Source organism: Mustelus asterias, chromosome 7 (assembly GCF_964213995.1).
Source record: "Mustelus asterias chromosome 7, sMusAst1.hap1.1, whole genome shotgun sequence".
NCBI classification, from domain to species: domain Eukaryota; kingdom Metazoa; phylum Chordata; class Chondrichthyes; order Carcharhiniformes; family Triakidae; genus Mustelus; species Mustelus asterias.
This window is the reverse complement of record NC_135807.1, coordinates 31,988,563-32,002,409: the sequence shown is the minus strand read 5'-3', so window position 1 is coordinate 32,002,409 and position 13,847 is coordinate 31,988,563. Positions and strand designations below refer to the sequence as shown.

Here is a 13,847-nt window from a genome sequence, read left to right as displayed (position 1 = left end):
ACCATTCTTTAACTTGACCATTCTTAAACTTGACCACTCTTCATCTTGACCACTCTTCAACTTGACCATTCTTTAACTTGACCATTCTTCAACTTGACCACTCTTCAACTTGACCACTCTTCAACTTGACCACTCTTCATCTTGACCACTTTTCAACTTGACCATTCTTCAACTTGACCATTCTTAAACTTGACTACTCTTCATCTTGACCACTCTTCAACTTGACCACTCTTCAACTTGACCACTCTTCATCTTGACCACTTTTCAACTTGACCATTCTTCAACTTGACCATTCTTAAACTTGACTACTCTTCATCTTGACCACTCTTCAACTTGACCATTCTTCAACTTGACCACTCTTCATCTTGACCATTTTTCAACTTGACCATTCTTAAACTTGACTACTCTTCATCTTGACCACTCTTCAACTTGACCATTCTTCAACTTGACCACTCTTCAACTTGACCACTCTTCATCTTGACCACTCTTCAACTTGACCATTCTTCAACTTGACTACTCTTCATCTTGACCACGCTTCAACTTGACCACTCAGCCAGTTAGTGCTCCCCCTCCCCCACCCCCACAGAGAATCCAGACGCACCCCCTGCGCGCTGACGTCACGGACAGGCGTGTGCGTGAGTCTTGACGTCGCGCTGTTTTCAAAGGAGGAAGAGAGAAAAAAAAGGGCAGCGGCGGAAAGAGAGAGAGAGAGAGGGAGCTGGGGGAGGAGGGGGGTGTCGATTGATGGGCAGGGAGAGGCCGTGCAGCTACCGCCAGGCCTGCTCCGAGCGCCAGAAACACAGTTGGAAGGCAGCGGGGGAGTCGGCGGCGGTCCTGGGAGCTGTGCGAGAGCGGGAGAGGCCGAGCGGAATATGAGGGGGGGAAGGTAAGGAAGGAAGGGAAAGGCCAGGCCTCAGGCAGCCTGACTGCCAGAGTGGGAGCAGCAGAGAGATGGGGCACTCACTCAGCTCCCCCACTGCATTTACCCACTGCTCCACATACCACACACATTAAATACAATTAATGTGCAGCCTAGCATTTAAATTTTATAAATGTGTGGGCAAATGTGCTTAAAAATGTGTGGGCAAATATGCTGAAAAATCATGTGTCTCTTGCAGAATGTTATATTTTAAATGAGTGGAAAATATCAAAACCACTTTCACATGTACATTATGGGAGAAAACATCTGGGTGGTCCCACCAATACTAGGAACAAAATGGTAAATATTTCCCACCCCACCAGAAAGCAGTTTGTGGGCTGGGTCAGTGAATTTCTTGGCTGCAGTTTAGATTTTTGATTAGACAAGGGAGTCGACTGTTTATGGGGTGCTGACAGGGGGAAAGTGGGAGTTGAAGCCACAAAGCAGATCAGCCATGATCTTATCGAATGGCACACCATGCTTTAAGGGCCGAATGGCCTACTCCTGCTCTGAAGTCTGATGTTCAGATACAAGTTTTGTGTGCAAATTTCAAATTGTACATTGTATGTGTGTTTAATACATTTATATAATGTATATTCCAAAAATACATGTGTTGGCAGTAAAATATAGAAGTCACACTGAAAAATATCTTGATGCAAAACTATTGTGGGAAAAAATGAAAAAAAGAACATGCATATAAAGTCTTGCATTAATGTTTAAAAAAATAAAGTGGGAGTTGTAACTATGTCAGCATTTCTGCCATGGTCCTGATCTCAGTAAGTTGACAGATACTGCTTTCTAATGGGACATGATCACCCATGTGCAGAACGTGCTTGGAGGTGAGGTGCAGAATTGGACCTTACTCTGGGGGATTGATTTTCCCTTTATATTAAGTCTGCAACCAAATTATTTGTTAGTGTTAATTGTGGAATTGTGCAAGACCTTTGAGCCAGTTGGAATGGTTTTTGTCATTTTGAGACTTCATAGAAATCATAGAAACCCTTTGGCCCATCGAGTCTGCACTGACCACAATCCCACCCAGGCCCTACCCCATATCCCTACATATTTACCCGCTAATCCCTCGAGCCTACACATCTCAGTACACTAAGCATAGCCAATCAACCTAACCCGCACATCTTTGGACTGTGGGAGGAAACCGGAGCACCCGGAGGAAACCCACGCAGACACGAGGAGAATGTGCAAACTCCACACAGACATTGACCCAAGCCGGGAATCGAACCCAGGTCCCTGGAGCTGCGAAGCAGCAGTGCTAACCACTGTGCTACTGTGCCACCCAAATGTACTTTACAAATGTTGATAAACCCATTGGCTGTTTGGGCACTTTGTGAATGGATAGTTTTCCATGGTGCAAAACGTCCAGTAATACAAATGTATATAAACTTAGGCAGTAAGATGGTATGTATAGTTAACAGCAGAAAACTATACTAAGTTCTTAATTCTATTTCCTGAGTCACTGAGCTTTTTAGTGACCAAGTGAAGAAGCAAATTGCTTCTCATTTTATTAATACTGTGACTGCCAGCACCTGTTGCTGAGTATAGAGATATGGTATAGAGTGAGGTGATATGAGCTCTCAGGGTTGTTTTTCTGTGATGCATCTGTGTAACCATATACTTTGAGTTTAGAGAAGCATAGGGTTCCACATATCTGTAGGCCTCTGATGACTTGAGCTTGGCCATTTTTCAAGTTCAAATCTTGACAATGGGTGTTGGAGAAAGGGGGAGGGTAAGAAAAACCAAGCTATCACAGCAAATCCATTCAATGTACAGTCAAAGAGTACGGAAACCAAGTGTAATGCTGCTTGCTGCTGCAACTTCAGATATCAACTAATTCATTCAAGGCCATGGCAAGAATTTGGGAATTTCCAGATATGCAGAATATCGGATGACTCATTAACAAGATGAGTTAGAAAAGGTTTTTATTAGAATTGGTGTAATGAAGTTGAGGGGTTCATTTTAATAGCCAGGCATGGGAAAGTGTAGTGGATTGTTCCCTCGGTCCATCTGGCTTAAATGTCCTATGTGATGAGTTTCTTAACTGTGCCTCCCCCACACCCATTATTTCCATGCCTAAAGGCGGTGAGTTATGCTAAAATTTATTTTTACAGTTACCAGCTGCCTTTTGAGTATTTCAGGTACGTTCTTCATGTATGAGTCTAGGCAATGACTTGTCAATCGGCTGAACGTTAGCTGCCTCATGACCAAGTCCCATGTCTGAATAATTCAGTAAATATGGATGATACACTCTGCTTTTAAATAATCTTTCCATGGCAACTTTCCATGCATGTCGGGAGATGCACTATCTGACCTTTTACCTTATTTTTCCCACCTTCAAGGAGACTCCAAATGCTCCTTGTAGGTGAAATAGTGAATCTTTTAATTAAGTATATTGTATTCACAATGTGGTACCCTCTACACTGGGAAGTTGGGTGACTGCTGCTACGCACACTTGGCAGATGTGACCCTCAGATTCCAGTCACCTGTCATTTTAATTCTCCACCCTACTCCCACTCTGATCTCTCTCCCCCTGGGCTTCACTCAAACAGGGTAGAAGGCGATGTAAGCTTGAGGAACAGTACCCCATCTTTTAAGCAGTCGTCCAGACTCATTATTGAATTCAACAATTATTGAACATGCCTTTGGCGCTCTCTTTTTCAGATGCATTTGTTTGCAATGATTCTGCTGCTATTCATTTGCACCTACTCTAGACCCATGTTTTATTTCTTGTCCCATTTTACTCCCATTGCCTCACGATCATCCCTTTTGTGATTTTAAACTCTCCTGTCTTCCACCTTATCACAGATCTATCCTTTTGTTAATTTGCCCCCAGCTTTACCTCCCTAAAATCTAAGTATTGTACAAATGTTAGCATACAGTAATTTATTAAGAGGGCAAAGGAAATTGGTCTTTATTGCAAGGGTTTGGAGTATTAAAGTCTTGCGTGCTACAACTTTACAGTGTTTTGGCAAGACCACACCTAGAGAACTCATACAGGTTTGGCATCCTTATTGGAGATGGTTTAGAGATGGTTCATTTGGTTGATTCCTACGGTAAGGGTGTTTTCTTATGAGGAAAAAGTTGAGCAGGAAGGGTCTGCTCATTTTACTAGCTTTTTGGGGCTGTATTTTCCTTTTAAACTATATCAAACTCTCCTTAAGCTGCCCTAAAAGTTTATTTATTTATGATTAGTGTCAACAAGTAGGCTTACTTTAACACTGCAATGAAGTTACTGTGACAATCCCCTCGGAACTTGAGGAATGGTTTGTTAAGAGGTGTTTCAAATCATAAAGGAATGGGACAGAGCAGTTGGCAACTGAGTGTTTCCAGTCTTTGAGGGGTCAATAGGAAGGGACACAGATAGAAGATTGACAACTCTGAGAAGGAGGGATTTTTTTAAAATCAAGAGGCTATGGAATGCATCACCAAAGTTAGCGATTATAGCAGAGATCACGTGATCATTAAAACATAAGCTATGAGAGTTGAGGAAAGGGGAATGAAGAGATAAGTTGTCGGTTGCTGAATATTATCAGTCTGCTATAGCTTGTTTGATTAACTTGAATTTTCCTAAATGGGCTATATATTTTTTCCTGTTTTTTCTTTGGCCCCTTGATTGTGCAATTAAGAGCTGGATAAAGGGGTGAGAGTTTTTATTCTTTCTTGGTACATGAATATCACTGAAAATGCCAACATTTGTTGCTCATCCCTAGTTACCCTTGAGAAGGTGTGAGCTACCTTGAACTGCTGCAATCTTATCTGGTGTAGGTTTAGTACAACTGAGTGGCTTGCTAGGTCATTTCAGAGGGCAGTTAAGACTCAACTACATTGTGTGGGTCTGTACCCACATGTAGGCCTGGTAAGGGCAGCAGAGTTCCTTCCCTTTATGACAACTTCTTGGTCACCATTACTGAGACTAACTTTTAATTCCAGATTAATTAATTAATTTAATTAAATTCCACCAGCTGCCTTGGTGGGATTTGAATCCAGGTTGCCAGAGCAATTAGCCTGGCTCTCTAACCAGTAACATTACCACTATGCCATTGCACTGGGTGGATTGGACCAGTGGACCTGATGGTTTGTTGTCATATCCTCTCTTTTTATGCATTTTATGGCTTGCTTTGTTGAGGGGACCAAATGAAATAGGGTGTGCATAGTTCAGATGCATTAAAATTGCAAATCTGCCACAAGTTGTTGCTGTCAGTGGAAAGTACGAATATTTATAATCTGCTAGTACTTCATAAATTAATCATGACTGATTATGATAATTATGAAATATCCTACAGTAATTTAAGTTGTAAAAAAGAGTTTTCTTTTGTAGGGATGTCTTTCGATGTAACCAACTCTCGCTGCTGCATTGATGTATGATGGGAAAAAAATTGTTCAATAGGAAATGAAGATAGAGGTACTGGTGAGTACGGTGGCCACCTTAACAGCAGTTCAGAGGGCACTGGAACCATTGGTGTGATAGTATTTGCTCTCCTGCCTTGATGCTCTGCAATTGGCATTCCTAATTTTTTCCTGTGTGTGTCTGACAGATGCAGTTGATCAGTTTCTACCTTTGTCAGTGCTTTGTACTCTGCGTCCGATGCTCTTGCTTTGGCTGTGTTTTTTGTACATTCTGGATTTTCCTCCCCTTGTTTGCCTTTTCCTGCCTTGCACTGTTTGAAAGCAGTGGGCGATACTAGGTTATGTGGGCAAAGCATGGAAATTTTAGACTGCGTTTGGAAATTACACAAATGCAATGGACTAAATGGCCTCTTCTGCCCTCCAGCCAAAAACCTCAATTTTTATTTCTCTTTCATATAAACTTGGGTCTGAAATTTGCTGCATGACGATATTGGTAGCAATTGCCACAAGTTAGACTGTTGTGCTTCCCGATCCTTCTGTGCAAGTTTGTGCAACAGTTTGCTGGAAAAGGTGTGTCGCAGTGAGCTGTACAATGGATTAGGAGCCAAAAACAGAAAATGCTGAAAAATCTCAGCAGGCCTGACAGCATCTTTGGGGAGAGAATAGAGCCAACGTTTCGAGTCTAGATGACCCTTCATCAGAGTTAAGAGCAAAAAGAATAGGCAGAGATTTATGTTATGAGTGTGGTGGTGGTGTCTGAAATAAAACAGAAAATGCTGAAAATACTCAGGTCAAACAGCATCTTTGGAGAGAGAAACAGTTAACATTTTGGGTCTGACTTTTCATCAGAACTGGGAAAAGTTAGAGATTTAATCGATTTTGAGCAAGAGGTAGATGGGACAAGGACAAAAAGGTCTGTGAAAGGGTGGAAGGAGATGAGGAAAACAGAAGTTTTTTACAACGATCGGTGATAGTTTCATGGTCGCCATCGCTGAGATTGGTTTTCAGTTCCAGATTGGGCCTCTAGTCCAGTGGCATTACCACTACAGCACCACCTTCCCCACAGTCCCTTCAGAATGCTGAATGGGGAGGGCAAGATGAGCTGATGAGTTTGGTGGAGGTGGTGGTAATGACAGAAAATGATCTGTTGAATATGGAGGCTGGTGTGGTGGAAGGTAGGATGGGGTGCGGGGAATCACTATTGTGATGTTGGGAGGGGAAAGGGTGAGAGCAGTATTGTGGGAAATGTAGAGGGTCCTGTTAACTGCCATGGGGAGAAACCTCAGTTCAGGAAACGCTGTTGTGGGCAGTTGCATGATCAGAACAAATACAATGGAGCTGGAGGAACTGGGAGAATGGAATTGAGTTGGTACAGGGTGTAGGGGGTGTGAAAATGTAGTTGAGATTGTTGTGGAAGTTAATGGTCTTATTAAGAATATTAATTGATAGCCTATTGACAGATTGGGAAGTCTCTAAGAGAAGGGTTGGAATTGGAAACACAGTTGAAGAAGTTTTCCAATTCGGGGCAAGAATCAACAATGTACTGGAAGAGTTGAGGGATGGGGCCCAAGTAGGATTGGAGCAAGTTGTTCCACATATCCCAAAAAATACAGATCTAGCTAGGATCCGTACATGTACCCTAAGCAAATAACTTTTATTTGGAACAAGTGAGATGAACTGGAAGAAAAAATTTTCAATTTGAGAAAAAGTTCAGCCAGACAGAAGAGGGTGGTGCTCAATGGAAACTGGTTGCGGCTCTTTTCAAGGAAGAAACATAAAACTCTTGGATCATCCTGGTGGGGTATAGAGGTGTAGAGAGATTGGGCATCCATAGTGAAGAGGAGACAATTTGGACCACTAAATTGGAAACCTTACTAGCGTCAGAGGGTGTAGGTGGGGAGAAACTGGGCAAGGGAGAAAAGTTGGAGTCGGTAGGAATAAATCAGTTCAATGGGGCACGAAGAGGCTGAAATGATTGGTCTACTAGGACAGTCCTGTTTATGGATCTTGGACAGGATGTAGAAGCGGACTGTTCAGTGTTGGAGAACGTGAGGTGGGAAACAGTGTGGGGGAATATCCAGAAAAGTCACTGACCTAACCTATTTTGGTGAAGTAATGGCTTGATGTTCGGTGGTGAGGCCATAGCCTAGGGGCAGGTAGGAAGAAGTGAGAGAGTGTTGCCATTCACCCTCAGCAAGATAAAGACCAGTTCGCCAGACAACAGCAGTTTACACGTAGTAAGCAGGTTAGACCTAAGAGAACGGACTGCAGCAAGTTCAAAAGAAGACAGGGCAGAATGAGTGAAAGGAGCAGAAAAATGAAAAGGTCAAGAGAGAGCAAGAGGCCTTGTCCCATCATCCCCTTGCTCAAAGCCTATTACATTATTAGCTTTCCCCAGTTCTAATGAAAGGTCATCGACCTGAAACGTTAGCTGTTTCTCTCTCTTCGCAGCTGCTCCCTTACCTGAATTTGTTTCCAACATTTATATAGCTCTGCGCTTATAGATTTCTGTGGGATTTTCAGCCTAATTTGTTAAATCATATTTGTTCCTTTTCTAATGCCATTTTGGACGTCTTGCAGTGCAAAGAACACAGTGATTCATGAATGCAGCACACCATCACCACCTCAAGGGCAATTAGGGATGGGCAATAAATGCTGGCCTTGCCAGTGATGCCCACTTTCCCTGAATGAGTTTAAAAAACATATTGCAATCAACTGCCACATGGTGTAAATGGGAATAAATATGGGCATAAGGACAAGGAGTTTTAGGAAAATAACTTCAGTAACTCTATCATCAGGCTAAGGCTGGCAGCTGTATATTTCAAGAGTACTGTCCTTAACCACTAATTGATGTCACAGAGCAGCCTCAGAAGTAACACACACAGCAATTGTCTTCAAACGATAGTTTTACTATTTTGAGGATATTCCTATTTTATTGGATGACATTATTGAACATTGTGAGAAATAAGGGCAAATAAAATTCATATTTGCGTTATGTTAAACTTTCAGTAATGTGGGCTTTGCTTTGAACAATCTACTCAGAAAATTTAGAATTCAGACAGTATTATAATGTTCAGAAGCAATGTTAGAACATTGCAGGTTAATATCCCACTCCAGAGACTTGAGTTCAAAGTCTAGATTGACACGCCTAGACAGTACTAATAGCAGCTTATGGAAGCTCAAGAATACTGGTGTTATCCAGGGCTAGCACTCTGCAGTAAATATCTGTGGCTTGAGGAGCTTCGGCTCAGAGTCATTGAGCTGGAGGCTGAGCTGTGGGCACTGCGACACATCAGAGACGGAGAGAGTTACCTGGACCCTTTGTTTCAAGAGGCAGTCACACCCCTTGGGATAGAATCTCCCGGTTTGGAAAGTGGTCAGGCACAGGAGGATGTGACCACAGCTGAGGCAGGTAAGAGGAGTATTTGGTAGCAAAAGCCACACAAGCTTTCGGAGCTCTTAGCCCCTTCCTCAGGTGAGTGGGAATTCTGTTCACAAACAGAGCTTATAAAGACACAGACTCAATTTACATGAATAATGGTTGGAATGCGAATACTTACAACTAATCAAGTCTTTAAGAAACAAAACAATGGGAGTGGAGAGAGCATCAAGACAGGCTAAAAAGATGTGTATTGTCTCCAGACAAGACAGCCAGTGAAACTCTGCAGGTCTCAACCGGGATATTGGGTTCATGTCACACTATTTGTAACTCCCACAGTTGCGTGGACCTGCAGAGTTTCACTGGCTGTCTTGTCTGGAGACAATACACATCTTTTTAGCCTGTCTTGATGCTCTCTCCACTCCCATTGTTTTGTTTCTTAAAGACTTGATTAGTTGTAAGTATTCGCATTCCAACCATTATTCATGTAAATTGAGTCTGTGTCTTTATAAGCTCTGTTTGTGAACAGAATTCCCACTCACCTGAGGAAGGGGCTAAGAGCTCCGAAAGCTTGTGTGGCTTTTGCTACCAAATAAACCTGTTGGACTTTAACCTGGTGTTGTTAAACTTCTTACTGTGTTTACCCCAGTCCAACGCCGGCATCTCCACAGCAGGTAAGAGGAACCAGAGGGCAGGAGTGTCAACCACTACAATTGTCCAACGGGTTTGAGGTTCTTTAACTTGCTTGGATGAGCTGACTGACCATGGCACTGTGGCACAGGGTACCATTCAAGTGGGGGGAGCACATATGACGACAGTGGTAGTAGGGATCAGCATAATGAGGGGGATTGACATTGTTCTCCAGCAAGGAAGGAGAATCTAGATGGCTGTGTTGCCTGCCCACTGCCAGGATTCGAGCCATCTGCTCCAGGCTGGAGAGGAACTTGTATAATCGTTACTTGAGCCATGTGAAAATTGGCATAGGGTACATAAAATTAGACAAATACATGGCTCAAACATTGGTGTAGGAAAAGTTGGTTTTGGTTCATGGGGCACTGGCATCAGGACTAGGGAAGTGGGGGCTGTACTGTTGGGACAGCCTACACCTGAACCGTGCTGGGATCAGTGTTCTTCCAAAGTGCATAACTAGGGATGTAGAGAGAATTTTAAACTAAATGAGGGAGGATAGTTCTGGAAAGGTGATATAAGGCAGCATTACACAGAAGCTATTTAGGTAATGATACCCAGAGTGTGACAGGAAGGGACTGAGTGTGCAAACAGTTAAAAAAACTACAAATAGGATCAAAAAAGGAAACAATGGTAATGAGGTAAAAGTAATGGCTCTTCATGGGACAATCTAGAACAAGAGGTCACAGGTATAGGTTGAGAGGTGGTAGATTTAAAACTGAGATGAGGAGGAACTACTTCTCGCAGAGGGTGGTGAACTTGTGAAACTTGCTGCCCCATGGCACGGTGGAGTCTGAATCGTTGAATGGTTTCAAGAGAGAAATAGACATAGTTCTAATAAAAAAAGGGAAAGAGGGATATGGGAACAGGTGGGGAGGTGGATCTGAGAGCAGGAAGAGATCAGCCATGATCTGACTGAATGGCAGAGCAGGCTCAAAGGGCTGAATTTGCCTACTTATGCTCCTAATTCCTATATTCCTATATACTTAAATATTCATAGCGTTCGGCACAAATTGAGGTTAATAGATATGCTCTTATAGCCATTAGAAACGTGATTACAAGGAGATCAAAATTGAGAACTAAATATTCAGGGGTATGTGACTTTTTGTAAGGACAGGCAGGAAAGAAAGGGTGGTGGGGTAGCTTTGATAGTACGAGATGGAATAAGTACGATAGCAAGAAATTATCTTGGATTGGAAGCTGTAGAATCCATATGGTGGAGGGAAGAATTAATAAGGGAAGATGACACCGGTGGGAGTGGTCTATAGGCTTCCCAACAGTAGCTGTACTACAGGATGGAGAATGAATCAAGAGATGATGAGGACAAGCGAAAAAGACATTACTTTATTCATGGCTGACTTTAATCTTCATGTGGATTGGGAAAATCAAATTGACAGTGTTACCATGAGGAAGAATTCATAGTGATTTTGGAACAGTTTCCTAGAACACTATACTGTGGATCCAATCAGGGATCAGGCTATTTTGGATCTGACTGTGTAATGAGGCAGGTTTAATAAATAATCTTGTGTAAAAGATCTCTTAGGAAACAGTAGGGTGGCACGGTAGCGCAGTGGTTAGCACTGCTGCTTCACAGCTCCAGGGTCCCGGGTTCGATTCCCGGCTCGGGTCACTGTCTGAGTGGAGTTTGCACATTCCCCTCGTGTCTGCGTGGGTTTCCTCCGGGTGCTCCGGTTTCCTCCCACAGTCCAAAGATGTGCGGGTTAGGTTGATTGGCCAGGTTAAAAATTGCCCTTTAGAATCATGAGATGCGTAGGTTAGAGGGATTAGCGGGTAAATATGTGGGGGTAGGGCCTGGGTGGGATTGTGGTCGGTGCAGACTCGATGGGCCAAATGGCCTCCTTCTGCACTGTAGGGTTTCTATGAGTGACCATAAGGTAAAATTTAGTATTCAGTTTGAGATTGGGTCAGAAACAGCTGTGCTGTGCTTAAATAAGGGTAATTATCAAGGGGATGAGGGCAGAGTTGGCTAGAGTGGACTGGGTAAGAAGTTTAGCATAAAGACGGCTGATCAGCAATGGCAGACTTTTATGAAAATAGTTCATGACTCAAAGCAAAATGTATCCCAGTGAGGAAAAGGGATTCTAGGAAGGGGTTAAATCAACCATTGTTAACCAAGGAAGTTAAGGATAGTATTAAACTGAAAGAACAAACCTATCATGTGGCAAAGATTAATAGTAAGTAAATGCATTGGAAAAGTTTTAAAAACCAACAAAAGATGACCAAAAAAAAGAGAGAGCAGATAAACTGAGAGTAAACTCACAAGTAATGTAAAAATGGACAGCGAGAGTTTCTCTAAATATATAAAAAGGAAGAGAGAGACCAAAGTGAACACCTCGTGAATGAGACGTAATAAATAATAATGTGGAGTCGGGAAATAGTTTGTGTTAGTCTTCATGGCGGAAGTCACTAATAACATTATAAGCTGTTGTGGGGAAGTTACTAGAATGTACCATGAAGGACAGAGTGACTGAGCAGTGAAACAAATACAAACTGATGAGAGAAAGCCAGCATGGATTTGTAATTGGTAAATCTTGTCTAATTAACTTAGTTGAATTTTCTATTAAAAAAAAAGTGTGTCCATAAATATTTTTTTATGTGGACTTTCAGAAGGCACTTGATAAGGTTCCACATAAGAAACTATTTGCAAAAATGAAGCCACATGATCAGAATCCAGCTTTTGACGTGTAGGAAATTGGTTAGCAGGTAGGTGACTGAGTATGGGTAATAACTCTGTACTGACAGAATATAATTTGTGGCATCCCCCAGGGATCTGTATTCTACATTCAGTTTGAGAGAGAGAAGAGTACATTCAAAACTAGTACTTTAAACTTAAATAAGGGCAATTATGAGGGCATGGTGTGTTTAGGGGATAGGTTTAAAGGGATATTTCAGAACACAGAGTAGACACATTCCAATGGGAAAGAAAAATTCCAAGGTGAGGGCCCACCATCTCTGGTTAACTAAAAAGATCAGTGACGGTGTCAAACTTGAAGAAAAAGCATGTATTTGTGCAAAAACAAGTGGCAGGTCAGAAGATTGATAAGAATGTAAAGAACATGAAAAAATGACAAGAAGATTGATGATGAGGGGAAAAACGAATACGAGAGAAAGATAGCTAGTAATATAACCCTGCAGAATAAGAGTTTCTGTCAATATTTTTAAGGAGGACACTGTCGAGGATTTTTAAGGAGATCCTTTTCAGTACTCAGCAACAATATATTCCGGTGATAAAGAAGGACTGTAAGAAAAGGGATAACCAGCCGTGGATAATGAAGGAAATTAAGGAGAGTATTAAATTAAAGACCGATGCGTACAGAGTGGCCAAAAATAGTGGAGAATCGGTAGATTGGGAAAACTTTAAGAAACACAAAGAGCGACTAAGAAAGCGATAAAGGAAAGATAGGTTATGAAGCTAGGCTAGCTCTCAATATAAAAAATGATAGTAAAAGCTTTTACAAATATATAAAAAGGAATAGAGTGGCAAGAGTGAATGTTGGACCCTTGGAGGACGAGAGGGGGGATTTAATAGTTACCAGGGAGGCAGTGCTTGGTAGACTAACGGGACTGAAGGTAGACAAGTCCCCGGGCCCGGATGGAATGCATCCCAGGGTACTGAAAGAAATGTCAGAGGTAATAGCGGATGCGTTAGTGGTTATTTATCAAAATTCGTTGGATTCTGGGGTAGTGCTGGCGGATTGGAAAACGGCTAATGTTACGCCGCTGTTTAAAAAAGGAAATAGACAAAAGGTGGGTAACTACAGGCCGGTTAGCTTAACGTCTGTAGTTGGGAAAATGCTGGAATCCATCGTTAAAGAAGAAATAGCAAGCCACCTGGATAAGAATGGTTCGATTAAGCAGACATAGCATGGATTCATGAGGGGAAAGTCGTGCTTGACGAACTTGTTGGATTTTTATGAAGATGTGACTAGTGCGGTTGACTGAGGGGAACCGGTGGATGCGGTGTTTTTGGATTTCCAAAAGGCGTTTGATAAGGTGCCTTACAAAAGGTTGCTGAAGAAGATTGGGTCACACGGAGTTGGGGGTAGGGTGTTAGCGTGGATTGGGGATTGGCTATCTGGCGGGAAGCAGAGAGTCGGAATAAATGGGTGCTTTTCTGGTTGGCAGATGGTAACTCGTGGCATGCCGCAGGGATCGGTACTGGGGCCTCAACTATTTACCATTTATATAGACGGATCTGGAGGAGGGGACTGAGTGTAGGGTAACAAAGTTTGCAGACGACACAAAGATAAGTGGAAAAGTGAATCGTGTGGAGGACGTAGAAGGTCTGCAGAGAGATTTGGACAGGCTGAGTGAGTGGGTGAGGATCTGGCAGATGGAGTATAATGTTGACAAATGCGAGGTTATTCACTTTGGAGGAAATAATAGCAAATTGGATTATTATCTAAATGGAAAAAAATTACAACATGCTACTGTGCGAAGGGACCTGGGGGTCCTTGTGCATGAGACACAAAAACCCAG

At 42.4% G+C, this 13,847-nt stretch overlaps 1 protein-coding gene across 11 annotated transcripts in view; it reads left to right on the top strand.

Annotated features, from left to right (window-relative positions):
- Nucleotides 1-644: 644 nt before the first annotated feature.
- Nucleotides 645-13,847, top strand: part of phf20l1 (PHD finger protein 20 like 1) — a 123,428-nt gene continuing 110,225 nt past the window's right edge. For 5 of the 11 annotated variants that reach the window (XM_078215828.1, XM_078215820.1, XM_078215819.1 and 2 more), the window contains exons 1-2: nt 645-886; nt 5,253-5,342. The gene's annotated coding sequence lies outside the window, so the exon portion shown is untranslated. The remainder of the gene's footprint in view (nt 887-5,252; nt 5,343-13,847) is intronic. The other 6 variants (XM_078215827.1, XM_078215826.1, XM_078215822.1 and 3 more) reach the window with 2 other exon arrangements.